Below are 19,166 nucleotides of genomic sequence, written 5' to 3'. Positions count from 1 at the left end.
GCATTGTTATGGGAGTGTGTTGTAGAAATGAGACTCTGTAATGCTAAATTCGGTGGTCTTGCTTAGGCAACATTAGGCGGCCATGCCACTCTGTGGTCTCTGGACTATTCGTCGGTGTTGTGACCAGTAAAATTGTAAGATTTTAATGCGTATTGACTTCCTCTGGAGGGTACAAAATTTTAATTTTACAGCTGTAAGATTTTGAAAAGTTTTATGGTTAATCTAATCAAACTTCTTACATAAGTTTATGACAATAGTAAAATACTCTGTTTTGCAGTGCAAATCAAATCGTCAATATGTCATTCAATCCTCTTTCCGCAATTCTCAAAGAAAATAAACTCGAGGGCCAAAATTACATAGAATGGAAACAAAATTTGGACATCGTTCTCACAGCAGATGAGTACATCTTTGTGCTCACCACCCCGCGACCTCCAGTGCCGGCGGCTACCGCTGCGGCAGGAGTCAGAGATGCACACAGACGGTGGCATAAGGCGAATGAGATAGCTAAGTGCTACATGTTGGCTTCTATGTCTTCAGTACTCAAGCATCAACATTCAGCCATGGAAACAGCCGCCGAGATTATGCAGAATCTCAAAAATCTTTTTGGTACTCAGAATCGAACGGCGAAGTCTCAAGCCTTTCAGAGTATCATGTCGAAGACAATGAACGAAGGCTCGTCTGTGAGGGACCACGTCCTCGAGATGATGGGCCACCTCAACCAAATTGAGGTCTTGGGAGGGAAAATCGATCCCGAGTCCCAGGTAACGATAATCCTTCAAAGTCTTCCCCCTAGCTTCCAACAGTTCAAGCTCAACTTCGAGATGAACAAGAGGAATTACACCTTGGCAGAGCTGTTGACTGAACTCCAGTCGGCAGAGGACCTTATGGTCCAGGCTAAGGCGGTCATGATGATTTCGGCACCTCGTTCCTCTGGCTTAAAGCCTAGCAAAGGAAAAAGGCAGGCACCGAACTCAGGACCGACCAGGATAGCTAAGGGAAAGAAGAAGAAGAGGGCTAACAAGAAGCCCACGGGGAAGTGTTTCAAGTGTGGAGAAAAGGGGCATTGGAAGCCAGACTGTCCTAAACGGGGCAAGGCTACAAGTATGCACCAGGCTCTAGTTGTCGAGTCTTGTTTGACTTCGACATCAATTTGCACTTGGGTTATTGACACAGGAGCCACTGATCATATTTGTTTTGATCCTGACTTATTGCAGGTGACAAGACGGCTACATGATCGTGAGATCGAAGTCCAGCTGGGCGACACTACCAAAGTGGCGGCCGTTGTAGTGGGAGACATTTATTTGCGTTTTAGTAGTGATAGATTTTTTATTTTGAAGAATGTTTTGTTGATACCTTCTTTTAGAAGAAATTTAATTTCAGTTTCTAAATTGGTTTATGATGGATATTCGATTTCTTTTAATGACAACTGCGTTATTAAGAAAGATGGTTCTTTTATCTGTCGTGGTATCATGGAAAACAATCTGTACACAATCACTTCTACACAGTTTAATAATCGCAAATCAGAACTCAATACAACATCGAAAATTTCAAAGAAACGAAAAGAACCTTCAAATTCAATGAACGAAACGTACTTGTGGCACCTTAGACTTGGTCATGCCAATGAAAGGAGGATCCATTCTCTTGTTCAACAAGATCTTATCAAAGGTCTAGAGAAGGAACATTTTCATAAGTGTGAGTCATGCTTAGAAGGCAAGATGACCAAGAGGCCTTTTAAGGCTAAGGGCAATAGATGCAAGGAAGTACTTGAGCTCGTTCATTCCGATGTATGTGGACCAATGTCAACTGAGGCAAGAGGTGGTTTTCGATACTTCATCACATTTATTGATGACTTCTCGAAAATTGGATATGTCTACTTGATGCGTCACAAGTCAGAGTCTTTTGACAAGTTTAAAGACTTTAAGACTCTTGTGGAGAAGTATCATGGGAAGAATATCAAATGCCTACGATCTGATCGTGGAGGCGAATACCTCAGTGCCGAATTTTTGGACTACTTATCGGAAGTGGGAATTCAATCCCAACTGACTGCGCCGGGCACGCCCCAACAGAACGGCGTGGCTGAAAGAAAGAACATGACCTTATTAAACATGGTTCGATCGATGATGAGTTATGCACGTCTGCCTATTTCATTTTGGGGACATGCCTTGCTTTACGCAAGTCACATTTTAGACAATTTACCATCAAAATCCGTACCTAAAACTCCATATGAGTTGTGGACTGGGCGTAAGCCCAATATAGCACATCTCAAGGTTTGGGGTTGCCCGGCTCATGTATTGGAAAAGGATCCAACTAAGCTAGGATCTAGGACGGAGGTATGTTTGTTTATAGGATACCCCAAAGGAACGAAAGGTTATGAATTCTTTAGTCTCCGAGATAAGAAAGTCATTGTGAGCACTCACGCGACATTCTTAGAGGAAAACTATGTAATGAATCATAAACCCAACAGTGAAGTGGCTCTTGATGAGCTAACTTCAGTCACAAGTTCCATTAACCAAGAACAAGTACCAAGTGTACAAACAATCCCCGAAACTTCAACTTCTACTCAAAATATTGTAGTGCCGCGCCGCAGTGGGAGGGTCTCACATGAGCCCGACAGATACATTAGTTTGGGAGAATCTATGGATCACTCCTCGGACAGCAATGTATTAGATCCCTGGAACTTTGCGGAGGCGCAAACAGATATCGATCATTGCGAATGGGTAAAAGCATTGGATTCGGAACTACAATCTATGATAGACAAAGACGTCTACGATTTGTCCGTCCTACCCGAAGGTTGTACTGCCATTGGGAGCAAGTGGATATATAAACGTAAACGTGGACCCGATGGACGAGTTAAAGTCTTCAAAGCAAGACTAGTGGCCAAGGGGTATACCCAAAAGGAAGGCATCGATTATGATGAGACCTTCTCCCCAGTGGCCATGCTCAAATCGATCCGGATACTGTTGTCTATTGCAGTTTATATGGATTGGGATGTATGACAGATGGACGTTAAGACTGCATTTCTAAACGGCAGTCTTGAGGAGACCATCTACATGGAACAACCCGAAGGATATGCCATAAAGGGCAAAGAACACATGGTTTGGAAGCTTAAGAAGGCCATTTATGGCCTCAAGCAAGCATCCAGATCGTGGAACCAATGTTTCGATCAAACTGTTTGCAAGTTTGGATTCGAAAAGTGCCCAAGTGAAAGCTGCGTGTATAAGAAAGTTGATAAAGGGGAATGTGGTGTTCTTAGTTTTATATGTAGATGACATTCTTCTAATTGGAAACAATAAAAAGATGTTGTCATCAGTTCGAACATGGTTATCAAACCAGTTCGAGATGAAGGATATGGGAGACGCGGGACACATCCTCGAGATCAAGGTTCTTCGGAATCGAGATAAGAAGATGTTGTGCTTATCTCAAGAATCTTACATCGAAACAGTACTTAGTCGTTTTAGCATGCAGGATGTCAAGAAAGGTTTCTTACCTTTTAGACATGGCATTCATTTATCTCAAGAGATGTGCCCTAAAACGCCGTCTGAGATACAAGCAATTAGAAGGATTCCATATGCTTCGGCAGTTGGAAGTCTCATGTATGCTATGCTTTGTACTAGACCAGATATTTGCTTTGCTGTTGGCATGGTGGCAAGATATCAGTCGAATCCGGGCCAAGGACATAGGACTGCCGTAAAGAACATACTCAAGTACCTTAAACGGACTAAGGACTATGCTCTAGTTTACAATGCAGCCGAGCTCTGTCCTTTGGGATATACTGACTCAGACTTTCAAGCTGATCATGACTCGAGAAAATCTACTTCAGGATATGTGTTCACCTTAGGAGGTGGAGCCGTAATTTGGAAGAGTGTGAAGCAGAAATGCATCGCGGACTCGACCATGGAAGCCGAGTATGTGGCCGCTTCGGAGGCTGCAAAAGAGGTTGTATGGCTCAAGAACTTCCTTATGGATTTAGGTGTGGTTTCGAATCTGCCCAAGAGCATCACCATTTATTGTGACAATTCTGGTGTTGTGGCACACTCGAAAGAACCAAGAGCTCACAAAGCGAGCAAACACATAGAGCGGAAGTATCATATCATTAGAGATATAGTGCAGAGAGGAGACATAAAAGTGGTCAAGATTACGTTAGAGAACAACCTGGCAGATCCTTTTACAAAGGCTTTGGCGGTAAAACCGTTCGATAGCCACGTTGAAGGGATGAGAGTTCGACTCATTCAAGACCTCAACTCGCTTTCAGTATAAGTGGGAGAAATTTAGACGTGTGCACTACTATTTTGTATACTCGAAAGCTGTTTTGAGTATAAGTGGGAGATTGTTAGGGTTTTGTATACTAGAAATCACCTTTCGAGTGATTGGATACTGTAAAACTCTAATGGTTATTTTCCAATAAATGCAACAGATTATTTTTGTCATAATGTTGTTATGTTTTACATTTAATGGTTGTTTATTGCATATTTAAATGTATGAGCAAACGTAACAAAGTCTAAGTCTTTGTTTTAGTAGACCGGTTGTGGGCGTCGTCCAATTTAAGGTAACACGGTCAGTTATAAACAAAGAAAAATAAGAATTTCACAACCTAGATAGGCTTAGACTACCTATCGCGAAAGGTTGCAATGTCAGTCCGATTATTTCTAAACCTTATTGAAATAAGATGACGTTGGTGTGGTATAGCACTGAATGGATCTAACAGCAAGACGAGTCTTTATGCTATCTACTGAAAGACGAGGTCTTGAGAATTAATTTCTTAATCAATGTACGTTAGCATTGAGCATACGATATTGAGTATCCACTACTTTGACTTACCAAAGGTGCGGGTTTTTCGTAACCCAACGATCCAGGTATATTGGGTAGTGGTGATCATTATCTAGAGGTGCTAGGATTGCTATTATGTTGAAACGTGCGCGATGAGAGTCTCGTTTGATAACATCCACAAGAGGAGCTCGAAACGAGGTTTTATTATTCGGAACCTAGCTAGTTGGAGTTTGATTACTCTATGAATAATAAATAAGAGTTTCTTGCTAAGTCCACTCTTGGAATTCGAAATATGTTAATTAATTAAGTCTATAACAGACATTAATTAATTAATGGATGTTTCCATCTTAAGCGCGAGAAATAAATCAAATACAATTAAAGGAAACCCGGAATACTTGTAATTTCGGATTTGGAAGACAGTGCAATATTACTTCTGTAGTGGCTACTTGTAATATTCCAATATAAGCTTATATTAAATTGTGGGTTCAATTTGATTAGTAAAAAGCTAATTGGGTGAGGCCTGTTCCAGATTCTTCCTTAGATCCCTGACTGGGCCCAATATGTGACTTATATAAATAGGAGAATAAAGGAGACAGAAAACACAACAATTATTTTACAAAATTTTCGTCCCCCCCCCCCTCTTGAGAGAGTTTTCGAAAATTGTGCTCCCTCCGTGAGCTGAGTTCTGTCTTCCATTATTCGAGTCCTAGTACGTTGGTGAGATTTGCCCACACAAATATCAGCGTATAGTCCGGGACACCAGTCAGAAGATCCGAGGTCTTGTATTGAAGATCTTCACGTGGAGACGGAGCAAGCCATCATCGATTCTTGATTGAATCAACGAGGTAAATTGGCTAATTCCGTAGTAAGCATGTTTTAGGAATTTTATGTGCTAAAGCATGTTTTAATTCAAGTTATGAGCATGATACATGTGATAATTACGTGAATAGATTTTGTCTAAATAATCTGCTAAATAGATCAAATTCATGTGATCCGTTTTGAACGCACGCTTCCGCTGCCAGCCCCTTCAACTCTTATATGCTACACAATGATACAGAAAAGGTAAACCTAAGTTACATTAATTGTGTTCTATCTTAGGTAAATATTCTCTATATCAATTCCTTGTAATGCTCCTGATTTCTTTCCTACACTCCCCCTCAAGTTGAGTGACGGGGTTTCCGATACTCAACTTGCCCAATACTTCTCGGAATGATTTCGAGTTCACAGCTTTCGTCAGAATGTCCGCCAGCTGATCCTCAGATTTGACATACGGCATCTCCTCCACCTTAGCTTTAATGTTCTCCTTGATGAAGTTCCTATCCACCTCCACATGCTTGGTTCAATCATGTTGAACTGAATTTTCGGATATGCTGATTGCCGCCTTGTTATCACAAAACAACCTACATGGTTGTACAGGTCGTAGGTCTAGCTCTGTCATGAGCTTTCTTAGCCATAGTATCTCCGTCAATCCACTCTTGATTCCTCGGAATTCGGCCTCTGCACTGGACAGTGCTACCACATTTTGCTTCTTACTCCTCCATGTCACAAGGTTTCCTCCCACGAAGGTGAAATAGCCGGCAGTAGATTTTCTGTCATTTGGGTTGCCAGCCCAATCAGCATCAGTGAAACCATGAACCTCCATATGACCGTGTTTCTCAAACATAAGTCCGTGTTCAACTGTTCCCTTCAAGTATCGAACTATTCGCACTACTGCCTCCCAATGCTCTTCTTGGGGTGCATGCATGAACTGGCTTACTACTCCTACTGCATAGGCTATGTCCGGCCTTGTGTGGGACAAGTAGATCAGTTTTCCGACTAACCTCTGGTACCTCCCCCTGTCTGTCAGTCTTGCACCTTCCTTCAACTATAGCCCATGGTTTTGAACTATGGGGGTATCTGCTGGCTTACAATCTATCATCCCAACCTCTGCCAATAGGTCCAATATATACTTCCTTTAGTTGATGAAGATTCTCCTTTTTGACCGTAGCACCTCTATTCCCAGAAAGTACTTGAGCAATCCCAAATCCTTCATTTCAAATTCTCTGAACAGGTTCTTTCTTAACTCGCTAATTTCCCCTTCATCGTCTCCTGTAATAATCATGTCGTCTACGTATATAATTAGACATGTGATTTTACCTTCTTTCTTCTTGAGGAACAGAGTGTGGTCTGAATTGCTCTGCTTGTACCTATATTTCTTCATCACTTCAGTGAACCTCCCGAACTAGGGTCGTGGTGACTGTTTTAAGCCGTAAAGCGTCTTCTTCAATTGGCAGACTTCACCATTCTGGAATTCTTGAGTAAACCCGGGAGAGGGTTCCATAAATACAGGTTTCGGTAATTCTCCGTGGAGGAAGGCATTAGTTACATCGAACTGATGAAGTGGCCAATCCTTGTTTGCGGCGATTGAAAACAACACTCTTACCGTGTTAATCTTGGCTACATGGGAGAATGTTTCAGCATAATCGACGCCATACATCTGAGTATATCCCTTTGCTACGAGCCGAGCTTTATATCTGTCTACTGTTCCGTCCGGTCTTCTCTTGATTGTGAACACCCATCGACATCCGACAGTTATCGCACCTTCAAGCAACTCGCCTTTCACCCACGTGTTATTCTTCATTAAAGCCTTCATTTCAGTGAGCATTGCTTCTTCGGCTGTTTGTGGGATCTCTTATTCTTCATATAATGCAGCCGCAAACGCTCTTGCCATTTTAGATAGATTTCCTTGCACGAAGTTGGCAACCCCATATCTGCTTTTCTTCCCTATCTTCTCTGGGGAATATCTTTTTGGCGGTATCCCTCTCGTACTCCGTTGTGGGAAAATATACCTTCCAGTGTCTCCATCAATGCCATTCTCCTTTTCTTGAGGTTCTGTTTCAACTTGGTCAGTGGACATCGGTATAGAAGACTGTTCTGAGTTGGGGTTTACCTCGGATATCGTCGGAGGAGGTGCTTGGGTTGGTGGTTGAGATGACTCTGCTCAGCGGTAGTGACAACTGGTTCTGTTAGATCCTCAATCGAAGAGCTTGACAATGGCACAACCCAACTTAGATAGTCACTAGTACTACCTGGATCATTCTCCCCCTGGCTACTAAGGTGGGTGTGGTAAAAGAATTCGGTTTCCAAAAAATTGCAGTTCATAGTAGTGATGACCTTTTTGGTTTGAGGATCAAAATATCGATAGCCTTTTTGGTTTAACCCATATCCTACGAAGACACATTTGGTTGCACACGGGGAAAGTTTGGTTCTTTCATGTTTCGGGATATGAACATAGACGGTACAACCGAAAACTTTAGGCGATAGGTTCAGGTAATCGGGAATTTTGGCAACTTTGGACAAGGTATCAAGAGGTGTTTTCATTCGAAGGATATTTGTGGGGAGTCGGTTCATGAGGTAGATGGAAGTGGAAACTGCTTCGGGCCAAAACAATTTCGGGACTTTGGATTCAATCATTAAGGCTCGGGTCATTTCTAAGATCGTTCTATTCTTTCTTTCAGCTACCCCATTTTGTTCGGGTGTATAGGGACAAGAGGTCTGGTGGATGATGCCTTTTTCTGTGCAAAATTGGGTCATGACATGATTCACAAATTCCCTCACATTGTCAGATCTAAGGGTTTTAATAGTAGTGTGGAATTGTGTTTGGATAAGTTTGAAAAAGGATGCAAATCTGTCAAAAACTTCCGATTTGTGTTTCAAAAAATAAACCCATGTCATTCTAGTGCAATCATCAACAAATACCACAAAGTATTTAAAACCATTCCCACCCACAACCGGAGCAGGACCCCACACGTCAGAATGTACTAAGGAAAACATGGAATTCATTCTAGTATTCGTAGGTTTAAATGACTGTCTGTGGCTCTTGGCCAAAACACAAGTCGCACAAGAAAAATCAGCAGGAATAGAAAGGTTCGGAAAAAGAAGTTTAAAATAACCCGAGGAAGGGTGTCCTAGTCTTCGGTGCCAAAGCCAAGTTTCTTATTTCGTGGATCCGTGAGCTAGCATCGCACTACCATGTTGAGCTATCTCGTCCACGTAGTAGAGTCCTTGCTTCTCAGTGCCACGCCCAAGAATCCTCCTCGTCTGAATATCCTGCAAGATACAAAAATCAGGATGCATTAGGAGCGTGCAGTTTAATTCCTTCGTGACATGACTAATAGACATTAGCCGTTGAGACAAAGTAGGAACATAGAGACAGTTCTTGAGGCGAAGAGTGGGAGATATCTCAATAGTTCCAGATCCAACAACTGAAATTAGTTCCCCAATGGCAGTTCGAATATACGATTTATCAACATCACAGCTTAAATCAACAAAATCATTTTTTTCTGGAGTCATAGTGTCAGTTGCCCCACAGTCAAAAATCCACCCTCGAGTATGTATATCAGCTATTCTATCAACATGTAATGCAGCGAAAATATTTTCTAGCGGTGAGAATGGGTTTTTAGACACATAATCACATAAAATTGGGGCTGGTATGCAATTTCTATGACTATAGGGCTTTAAATGGGATTTTGGTTTGAGGCTGGGGTCTGTATCGAATTTATAAGGGTCAGGGGGTTCCTTTGCAAAAATTCGGGGTGCATTCTGTAATAATTGAAAGTTATGTGGTGGAGGATTTAATTTGGGAAAATAGCTAGGGTTTGGCATATAGCCAAACCCGTTACCTCCATCCGCGCCGCGACCCCTTCCGTCTGACCCTCCCGTCGCCGCTGTTCGTCCGGCGAAATTGCCTGCCCCCCGTACGTTGCCGCCGCCGGGTTGGACGTCCGAGTTCACTGTCGGCCCCTGTCCTCCATTAATTCCGGTACCGATTTGCTTCGGTACTCCATCTTCGTTCACCCCCACGGCCAATTTAGCCTGGGATTGAGATGCTCTCGCCTTCTGCCTCTCTTCCCACCATTCCGGGTACCCCAACCTCTTGAAGCATGTTTCATATGTGTGCTTTTGTCGGCCACAGTGTGAACACCAGAGTTTTGACGTGTCTTGGCGGTTCCCCGGTCGGCTGGTAGCTGCGGGTCGCGGTGGTCCATGTCGCAGTGGTGCGCATTGGTTCTGGGCCGAGAACCCGCTCCCAATTCCCCCAGATGATGTGTCTCCGGCGTAATTGCCGACGGCTTCGGTTGGGGAAGACGACGCCGGTGGCATGATATTCCGTCGAGCCGCCTCCGTCTTCACCCATCCATACGCCGTCTCGACTGATGGGTAGGGGTCCTCTTTGAGGATCTCTCGCTTGATGGAATCATACTCCCGATTTAGCACGGTCAGAAACTTGAACAATCGTTTCTCGTTTGAATGTGTTCGGTACTGATTTACGCCCTTATCGCAGCAAGTGATGGGCTGTTTCTGGCAACGATCGATATTGATCCATAGCCCGTTGATTCTCCGGTAATACGTCTCCAAGTCCAGTTCTCCTTGTCTGATTGTGATTGCTTTATCTTCCAGGTCGTATATGAGGTACTTGTCCACCTTGTTTTCAAATGTCGTGGCTAGGCTGTCCCACAAAGCTTTCGTCGTTTGGTGATGAGCAAAGTCGGCAATGATTTCATTCTCAATGTTATCAACGATCCATGAAAACACCACTAGATCGTCTTCTTCCCAATCGTCAGGGTTCTGGGGGATCTTTTCTGATATGCAAATAGGCCCCTCGGCCTCCGATCTTGACTTTCATAAGTCTTGACCATAACGGGTAGTTCTTTCCATTGAGCTTGAACGCCACGGTGACATTCTTGCTGTGTTTCAGTTTCCCCGATTGCTCTGAATCGGACATCCTCTTTGTCTGACATGGTTTCGATTTGCAGGTTGGGATATCTCTGGTTTGGTTTAGGTTGAAAAAAAAGGCCGAGATTGGTTTATCAGGCTGTGATGAAAACTTTTCTGAGCCAATGGGCAACTCGAGCCTCCTGCTCTGATACCATGTAGAAACGGGTATGAATATAATTCTTATTCGATGATTTGAATGTACAGAGATCCTACTCTTATAGGCTACACAATGATACAGAAAAGGTAAACCTAATTTATATTAATTGTGTTCTATCCTAGGTAAATATTCTCTATATCAATTCCTTGTAATGCTCCTGATTTCTTTCCTACAGTAAGTATATTGTTTGTGTACTTCGTATTTATAGTATATATTGTAGGTATTGATGAGCCAATTCGTTTAAAAATAGATGATCAACTCGGAGACAAGCTCTCAGATCGAGTGGAAATCCGGAACCACACACGTACCAATTCATCACCCAACATTTTCGAACTACTTTTTGGAAAAAAATTGGCTCTTGTATAGTGAGCTTGTGGATGCCTATCTCATTACTCACTAGTAGTATTCGATTAAATGAATTATATAAAATGAATGTTATTCAATTTGGTATATAAGGGGTTTGATAACCAATTTTAGGACAATGTCATGTGGTATTATTAGTCTTGGTTTACGACATTGGTCTTCACATATAACAAAATTAATCTCGATAATCGTAAATAATTCAACCTCATGACATATAGTTCCCGAATCACCGACTAAGTAACCATTGTTGTAGACATTCTCATGCTTGCAATTGGAATTTAGTATAATGATATATTGGGATTGCCATATTGCAAAAGTGTGTATCTTAATTCGCTTACAAAGTATTTGTAATTGAATTTTTTTAAAAAAAGAGTTGTAATTGAGTTAGAAGTTATAATCAGAAAAAAGTTTTAAATTCTAATATACTGTACCATATAAAAGTCTAAACAAACTTGTAAAACGTTGGGCTAAATTAGTCTGGGCCCAAGCATAAGCTATCAAAAAATCCGTAGTCCAAAGATGCAATTCTTTGGAAGCTTGGGTTTTAACTCTCTACTGGGCCTAATGATTTGAAAAAATAAATAAAAAATTGAGTTTTTAAAATCGTACATTGTCACTCAATCACAATGTTGAAATCGTACATTGTCACTCAATCACTTGTACCTTTCCATGTTTTATTTTAAAAATGAATTGTAATTTAAAGATCATGAAACCTGAACATTACCATCTCTACTGTTTAACCAACTCACACACACATTTCCATGTTCTTTGCTCTACGAGTTGTTATCCAAGAGTCTTCCATCATTTTATCCACAAAAATTACAATTCATAATGGAGATATGTTTTTCTAGACACGTCTTCCATCATTAGACCCAACTAAATGTATAGTTATGATATTTCCATTATGGTAGTACAATGGTTTATTACTAAGGTTGATTTTAAAAGTCTTGAGTTTAAGTTTATCGATGCGGATTTTTAAAAATTTCTGATCATTTGATTCAAGAAAATAAAATAATACTTGAGTGAATACTTTCACCATCTAAATTTCATGCCAATGGAACGAAGCCCTAGTTTTATAATACTATATCCACATATTAATTCAACAAAATGAAAAGCAAAGGAGATAGACAGATATGCATGATATGGTAAGGTGTGGCTAATGGTTATAGGGGCTTAAGTCAATGGGGGTAACCATGTCCACGCGAATAGGATGAGTTGATTGGAATGTAAATATGTATGGCTCTCACCCTACTTATTATCGCTCTATCATGTTATCTAGCTACTTCCCTCATACATATATTATACTCCACATACATAATTTATCTAATAATATAGGTATTTACAGCAAGTGTTTGAGCAAGTTGTTGGGCCATAAATACTACTTTTCTCAAGAGTCAGTTGTCGTACTTAGCAATAGAAAAAAGAGTAGTGCTAAATGATCACATTATGGCCAGCTATAATATTAAAAAATTATTAAAATTCTGTGTAATTAATGTACAATTCATGAAATTTATGCATCTAGAGAGTAGCAATTTTTTAAAGACTAATATACCCTTAAATATTAAATACTACATAAGTAAAATAAATTATAAGGACATTATATTTATAAATATTATTAAGTGACACAATATACTTCTACGACAAAATTGCAAGGAGTCTTTATGTTATAAACAAATACTCAAATTCAAATTCTCTTTTTTTCAATTTACATTAACTGAATTAATCCCAAAATGATAATTACGAAAAATGGACAAAAATGACGTTTGACTTTTAAGCAACTTATTAAAGTAATGAGTCCTATAACTTTTACCAGGGAAGTTTTGATTGATCTCTTATTAAATCAATTTATTCTTAATTCAATTTTCTATGTGAAGATTAAATTGAGTTGATATTCAAATGTTGGATCGATACAGAGTTAAAATAGATGTTTTAATTAATTTTATATTGAATTGATAGTTTTAAATAACCTTAAATTCATTTGAAAAAAGTATAAAAAAAATTTAAGCATATTACTACTATAGTATTAGATAACTTCATCATCATCTTATTGATAATATATTATGGAGTACAGTAATAACTAAATTAAAATAACTATTACTCGATTAAGATGATACAATTATAATAAAAATAAAAATTAAGTAGTAAAAAAGTTGAGTAACAAATTACTCTAAAAAGAATGGAATAAATGAATTAAAAAGAAACTACAATTAAAGACTAAGGCTAAGGGTAATATTGTCAATTGAATTAAGCATTAAATGAGACAATTAAATTATTAATATCCAAAAATACATATATTTACTTAAATGTTATTTATGGCTAGCCACATTATGGCCACATAGCTTTATCCTGGAAGAAATTAAATCAAGGGATAGTTGTATTTAAATTATAAAGTTTGGTCAAATTCTCGTCACTTTCGTAGCTTTTGAAATTGTTATACTATTAAATCACCAAATTTTAATTCTTCTCATTTATCACATTTTGTGAGTCTCATAGCTTTTGAAATTGTAATATTAACTCATGAAGATACAATTTTTCTCATTTATCACATTCGTGAATTAACCGACGTCTTTTGGTTACGTTAAAAACAATGTCAATAGAATAAGAAAATAATACTTATTTTAGTGAAACATGTGGCTTTGAACATCATTGACGAATTTGGATGACTATTACTATTAAATAAAATATATTAAACTTTGATCATGGAGTTTTTTTTTTTGAGTTGGTCGGCTGTGCACGCCATTAAATTGTGCAGGCTACAGAGACCATGACAGTAATTAATAGACAATCAGCTTAACTAGTATATAATCATTAAAAAAATCACAAACAATAAACACTAATCACACCGTGCCACGATGCGCGCTTCCCCACCTAATTGGTCTTATTTGTTAAGTCAAGATAATTGATGTGTTTTTAGTTGTCTTATGAAGACTAGACAAAATATTTCCTAAAAACTATCATTGAGAACATTAAAAACTATTGATAAGAGGCTTGCAAGTTAAGAATTACATAAAACTAATTCTCTCTATACATATTTTCAAATAAATGCCATCTAAGTTAATCATTTCATTTTGAAGGATATAGTATTATATACCGATATAAGGTTACATAAAATTGATCATCTGTAACTTTTCTAATAAAGGCCATTTAATCATATCATTTTGAAGGATATATTATTATATACCGATATAAGGTTACATAAAATTGATCTCATCTAACTTTTCTAATAAAGGTCATCTAAGTTAATCATTTCATTTTATAATACTATCATATACCGATATAAGGTTGCAGAAAATTGATTTTATCTAAACTTTTGTAATAAAGGTCACCTAAGTTAATCACGTCAATTTGAAGGGTATGCTATTATATACCAAAATAAGGTGAAAGCAACATTATGAAGACTACGAAGGGTATAATGTAAATTAATGATATAAGAGCATCTTTAACGCAAGGGGCCGGGACGCATCTCACGAGTCCCGGCCCGTCCCGAGCGTTGCACGGAGGAGAGTCACGGCCCAGGCCGGTCCCGTGGCCGCATTCCCGGCCAGTCACGCGTCCCGCGTCCCGGCCTGGGACGGCGTTGCACGGTGACGTGCCGCAACTGTAGAGTCCCGGCCAGCGTTACACGCTCCTCGGGCCGGGCCGCAACCAATTTTTTTAAAAAAATTCAAAATTTTTTTCTATAAATACTACTCCATTTTCATACACATTCAACTTCAAATCTCTTCCTAGAATTCGAAAAAATGCCTCCACGTCAAAGAATCTTCGAAGATCAAATGTCCCGGTCGTTAGCAGAGGCGCTACCGGCAATCCAAGAAGAAATCAACGACAAAGTTGAACGCTACCAAGCTGTTATTCAAGCTTGGAACGAACAACAAACTCGGGTACCACGTACCCGGATGTATATTCACCGAGACCGTGAACAAGCTGCCTTGCGGTTTTTCACGGATTATTTCTCTAGAGATCCGCGATGGAGTGATCAGATGTTCCGTCGCCGATTCCGGATGCGGAGGCCGTTGTTCCTACGCATTGTCAACGCAGTTGTAGCTCGTGACCCGTATTTCTGCCAAACTACCGATGCTGTGGGCCGGGAAAGTATATCGACGTTGCAGAAATGCACGTCTGCCATTCGTCAACTCGCTTACGGAACTACATCAGATATGTTCGATGAGTATCTCCATGTAAGCGAGCCTACTGGCCGGGACCCTCGCTAGATTCTGTCGGGCAGTCGTCGAAGCATTCAAGGATACGTACTTGCGAAAGCCAACGACCGACGACGTTAAGAAGTTGGTCGACATGCACGAGCGGGCCCACGGCTTCCCGGGGATGCTTGGAAGCATCGACTGTATGCACTGGCAGTGGAAGAATTGTCCAACGGCTTGGAGAGGACAATACACTAGCGGGCACAAGGGCACACATCCCACGATTGTGTTGGAGGCCGTTGTCGATTGCAGATTGTGGATCTGGCGTGCCTACTTTGGTGTCGCGGGGTCCAACAACGACCTTAATGTGTTGAACGAGTCTCCATTGTTCAACGACTTGTGTGCTGGGCGAGCACCGAACGAAGAGTTCACGACCAACCATCGTCGGTATAGTATGAGGTACTATCTGGCAGACGGGATCTACCCTCGATGGCCCGTGTTCGTGAAGACTATCACAGCTCCGACAACAGATCGGAGGGCAATGTTTGCCCAAAGGCAAGAGGCGGCTCGGAAAGATGTCGAGCGTGCATTCGGAGTCCTCCAAGCGCGGTGGGCTGTCGTGAAGGGAGCGGTCTGTGGTTGGTAGCGGTCAAACATCGCCGACACAATATAAGCATGTATCATAATGCATAACATGATCGTTGAGGACGAGCAAGATAACGTCACTTTGTGGAGCGACGATCCGCTCGCCAGCACCGGGAGCAACTACGTTGTCACCGAGCCGCCCGTGCAGGGCCTTCCTCACGACATCCGCAATGTCATGGCCCGTTCAGCTGCGATGCGCCAAGAGGAACAACACACTCGCCTCCAAGCCGATATAATCGAAGAAATTTGGACTCGCATCAACGTTTTCCAGCATTGACGTTATGTTTTTATGTATTTTTTTCAGTTTTAAAATTTCTATGTTGTAATTTTGCAGTATTCGATGAAATTAAATTTTCCGTGTTATAAATTTCCAGTGTTTTTTATTTTACGTTCAAAATAGGTTGGAGTTGTGAATAGTGTCATTTATTAGTTGCGGCCGGGGCCGCAACCTGCAGGGTTACAGCAGTTGGGGCCTGGACCGCAACTGTAGAGGAATGATGACATGGAGGGGACTTGGAGCCGGAAATGGGGAAGGGGTTAATGATGCCCTAAGACCATTAACATAACATGATTACGTATGTGAATATGTCATTTTAGTGTACGTAATATGATAACATAGTTGTCATTTCGGCGTGTGATGGCTAATGACTTTTCATCAGTAGTGAATGTCTTCAATTTGGATATTTTTGGTTGATTTCAAACTAAAGTAGGTAACTCTTACACACAATGACAATCGTGTGATGATGTTATCAGCCCTTCTTATACGTATATAATTGATTTCACACTAAACACGATATTTTTGCACTTGGTTTCCTTTACTCACTTGTTTTGGCAACATTTTAAATATGTATTTGCTTATACTATAAGTAAAAGACTTCAACAAAAAATTGTTGAGCATTTTGGTGTCGGTTTCAATCTAGCTATACATATATATTCACCATTTCTAACGTAAAAATCTAAATTGAATACAAGTCATCATATTTATATCATTATTTATAATCGCTTTATATCGTTTATAATAATAGACTCATAGTATATGTATATTTTTAATTAATTTTATTTGACCAAATTAAATTGTTAGTACAGTTCAAATTATAATAAACTCAAAATATATAACTAGATAATTTTTTGTCGGTAGCTAAAATATAATTATCTTTTTTATAGTATAAGTTTCCATTTCATAAATTGCATATAAGTTTTTAATTGATAAATTTCATAAGAAGAAATAGAAATATAAATTGAGGTAAGATATATGAAGCATTGTTATTGATATATACTCTCTCCGCCCGCGAATAGGAGTTTCGCTTTACTTTTGCCATAAATAGTAATAGGGTCACACATTTCACTAACTCATTCTACTCACATTTCATTTAAAACTAATATATACAAGTGAGACTCATGAAATTTTGAGCATAATCTCGTAAGAAATTTGAAGAGTAGTAGCATCGACATCTAATGTATGAAAGAATATGATTGTTTTTAGCATATCTAACTAGACCTTGAAAATTAAAAATTTATTTGTTAGAATCATCTCATGATATAGAGCTTGTAAGACTATAATGATTTATTAGAATAATCTCATGTCGACTTTGAATGATTGTAACTAACTTTTGAGAATTATCTAGTCCAAAGCTTGGAAGACCATAACTTAGTTATAAGCATCAGCAGATTACAGCTTGAAATAACTAATTTGAGTTATGAACATCATAACTCATATAGAGCTTGACAAACCATTTTTAACTTGTGACTAATTTGTAGGCATCATTTTATCTGGACCCTGACAAATAATAGCAGAGTTTTCGTTTTCTTTTTTTCAATCATTATCTCGTTTGAAGGTGAAATTAAGAATTGGGAATTCTTTTCATATAGAACATTATACTCCTACAGTCCTACTATGAAGTTAAATGACTCCTGTATTTCACATTGACTCTATGAAAAGTCACTTACCTAAAAATACATTTTATAAAAAATATAGATTTAAATGACGCGTTCACATAAATCGCACTGTACATGATTGACTAAATGAAGTTTAGTATTTGGACACTAATAAACAAATTTTATCACATAATAGTAAATAATTATTGGAGTACGCAATTATTAAAATCAAATTTGGACATCTAAGGTTAAAAAGATGCTATGTTATAATATATATTCTATTAAATTAAAAGCATGATGTTAAATATGTAATGTAGCACAATTTTCAGTTATTATACCTATTTTTTCGCCACTTTAATTTCGATTAACATAACATTATTTTCCATGTATCTTTCGTAATTTGTAATCTACTATTTAAGAAATTAACACGACTTTAGGTACATGGAAAATAAAAACTACAACCCGTTCGGGCCAACCCGTCTAACCCGCCAACCCTAAGGAGCTAACTCATTTAGCCTGTTTTGTATCTGGGTTACGAATTAACATCCCAAACCTGCTATTTTTATCGAACTATTCGAGTCGACCCATTGATTGACATTCCTGTTTTTAATATACCGTGTTAATAGTTAGCAATTTTTAAAAAGTTAGTATTATAATACACTGTTACTTAATTATCTACTTAATTATGCATTAAAAATTTAGAGATTAATTGCACACTACTGGGTTGCAACCCTATATCATAAAAGATAAGTTTGAATAATTTTAATACACGTGAAAGATAAATTTGAATAATTTTATGGCAAATTGTCTTAAAAGTCACAAACTTTTTCAATTTTTCAGTTTTTCCCACGAACTAAAAAATTGGCGTATAATGTCATGAACTTTACATTCGGTTGCCGTTTTCCCATGACTGATTTTCCGGCAATAAAGCAAGCTGCCGTGTCTTTTTAAGTTAACGTGGCTGCTGAGTGTATAAGTTGACGTGGCTGCTGACGTATCAAACTGCCCAAAAAGTCACAAACTATTCCTATTTTCCGGTTTTTCCCACGAACTAAAAAATCGTCTTGCTGACGTGTCCTTTTAAGCTAACGTGGTTGCTGAGAGCGTGATGAGTGTGTACTGACGTGTTAAAATTAAGCTTACTTGTAGTTTAGCCCACAAAATCCCCAAATTTAGCCTAATTCACCCCCATTTTTACCCTAAATTCATCCCCAAACTCCTTTCACTTCACTCTCAAATCGGTGCCGACGACAATGAGCACGATGGCGGCGAGGGGCTTCTGCGCGCCGGCGGAGGAGTCACTTTCCTATCTTGGGACGGAGGGAGTAGTAACAGCAAGAGAAACCGCCCTAAAACAGATCCAATTGCATTTCCCGCAATGGCGCCGCTAGAGAGCTTCTTCTTCCCTTCGCCGCCGCCACTCGTGGCAATAGCCAGAGTTTTGGGGCACACGGTGTCAAGAA

The sequence above is a fragment of the Salvia splendens genome, chromosome 15 (genome assembly GCF_004379255.2).
Source record: "Salvia splendens isolate huo1 chromosome 15, SspV2, whole genome shotgun sequence".
NCBI lineage: Eukaryota > Viridiplantae > Streptophyta > Magnoliopsida > Lamiales > Lamiaceae > Salvia > Salvia splendens.
The sequence above is the reverse complement of the archived record's forward strand: the minus strand, read 5'-3'. Positions refer to the sequence as shown.